This window comes from Ascidiella aspersa, chromosome 5, assembly GCF_963924565.1.
Source record: "Ascidiella aspersa chromosome 5, kaAscAspe10.2, whole genome shotgun sequence".
Lineage (NCBI taxonomy): Eukaryota > Metazoa > Chordata > Ascidiacea > Phlebobranchia > Ascidiidae > Ascidiella > Ascidiella aspersa.
In genome coordinates, this window is record NC_139451.1 from 32,558,058 (window position 1) to 32,560,671 (window position 2,614).

A 2,614-nucleotide genomic window follows, 5' to 3' on the forward strand; every position below is an offset into this window, starting at 1 on the left:
CCTGTTTTTGATCGACTCAAGTTTTATAAAATTACGTTTCACTTTGGTATCCCGGTAACAAGGTCAAGGGGGCAGCCACCCCAATTACATTATATTATTTTCCATGACTCTTTATTTGTGTCACAGTTCAAATGCTTATCACAAGGTAAATTTCCTTAAGAATTAACATCAATGGTGGCCTGTCAAATGATTTCATGCATGTTTTTTAACATTACTTTAACTTAAGACACCTTAAAGATATTTAGCCAACAAGTTCATATTTGAATATCTGTAATTAACCCTTTTTAAACTTCCATCCTAAGGCAAACGGAACGGACACAAAGATGTCTTGTTATTTCAATTAAATAAAAAAATAAAGCGGTAAAATGTTGGCCTATAAAATTACCATATATAATTGGTAAACAGATTTACTTGTTGCCCTCTGCACTAAAATTATTGGTACAAATACTGTGTACCAAGCTATAAGCTATCCCTTTCAACCAATAACCAGGTTACAGTTAATCTTGTTTTGATGTTCAATTATCTTTTAGTTTCCATAACATCTTGAAATTGGTATAACTCATATTTCAGTTAGTGATTAGCACAACCTTAACAATGAAATTAAATTTAGACTGTTAATGACTGTTAATTCAAAAAACATTGTAGAAGTTAAAACTAATTTTTCTAAAATTCAACTGTTTAATTGCAAGGATGAGATATATTTTTACAGCCTGGGTTTGTCATGTTGCTTATGGTAAATTAAAGATATCGCCAAGTTGGTTAGTTGATAATATGTGCTGATATTTTTGTAATGGGTATGGAATATTTTGTAATGATGTGTTGCTTTTTTGTACTAAATTGTTTGTGTGCATTTTATCTAGTACATGGTACAAAATATTTATGTTTTATTTTAATTTTAGAAAAAATAATAGTATTTGAAATTTTAAGTGTTTGTTGACATTGGATGAAATGAAATTATGACTTTTGATGAAAAATATCACTTTAACATAGACTTCGAAAAAGACAAAAGAAGTCCATAGCAAGAATAACAGGTATTTTGTATGTAAAATTGTTTTTAAAAAACTTAAGGTATGTCATTCTGCTTATTGGTCTGCAGTTAGACTATGAATTTGAGTAAGCCTACTGCGTAGTAAGGAATCGAATCGGGCTGTAGACGGTTAGAAACTTGTAGGCCACACTGTAAATTGTAAACGTGGGATTTTCACCTACGTACTGTGGGTGGAGTTATATTACAACCCTATTAGTGGATTGCTGTAAATTCACCAAATTTAGTTGAACTAGAAGTCTGAAATTTGACTTACACGCTATTTACATTTTAATTAGTTTCTCCTAAATTTATTTCAGTTTATAAATATTGAAAATTTGTTAGGCATTTTTACCTTCATCTTAGTTGATAAGAACATTTCTTTTATTTTAAATGGTTTTAATTTTACAGAAAGAAAACTACAACTATCATTACTAATTTCTGAAAATTTGGACCATCTCCTGTTTTCTAAACAAGATGGACTTTGTCTGGTCAACAAAATCAAAGATCAAATAGTCAGGGTTCCTTTCTGTAAGGATTGCTTTGTGGTCAAATGACTACATCTTGTCAACTTACATATCACTCCAAAATGTATATGAGTAAGTTGATGAATACCCCAAAGCTTTAGTTATCTGAGCAATATTAAACTACATTTTCATACTCGATTACCATATACCGCAACTTTGTTGGAATTTGTTAGATATGGAAGCTAGATTTTTTCTTTGACTACGGCTTTAGTGAATGTGGATTAAGGGTCTCATGCACTGGCTTACTGCAAAAACCAACTATGTAATAAATTAAAGGTACATGCCATAAAATGCCACAATATTTCAATCTTACTCCAAAGGCTTATATTGTATCATAGGTATTTGTAATTGTGTCCTGTAATACTAGCCAACGCGCAAAAGATATAGGTTTTATCACTGTGCCGAACTCCTAGGTTGTTTTTGTTGTTACAGAATTAGTTTATACTCTTATGTGTAGATGTTAATATGTATGAAATTTTCATACTATGTTATTTTTGTTGCTTTTAATTTAAACATTTATGCAATCTATCTATGAATAATTATGATTTTTACTTGATTGCTAAGTTAGCAATTTTGTAATGAGGGCAGGTTTAGTATGCCGGAAATAAATACCACTAGAAATTATTGGCACAAATTTGCTCTTTTGATTATATTTTTTGTCTAGAAAATCTTTTGGATACCTGGATTTATTTTTATCGTTTTGAATACTTGCTAACTATTGTCGTTTTACAATTATACCCTGGTAAGTGGTAACAAGTGTACTTATTCATATTTATTTATTTATATGCCAACGTACACAATTGATGCTGTCATTGCCCAACATTCTTCTTGCCTACCCTTTGTCAATTTTCCACGTCATTTATGTGCGAAAAAGTCGTTTTATGATGTGTCTATTGGTATGTAAGGACTCCAGCCATACGACCGAACAAGGCCAACGTCAGAATAAAACACATTTCGAAATAATGGCACAATGGACTAATGCCTAATGGTATTAGTACCGTCTAAATCGGAATAAGTCCTAAATCTGTCGGAATAAGTACATCAACTACCCTAAAAACTTAAA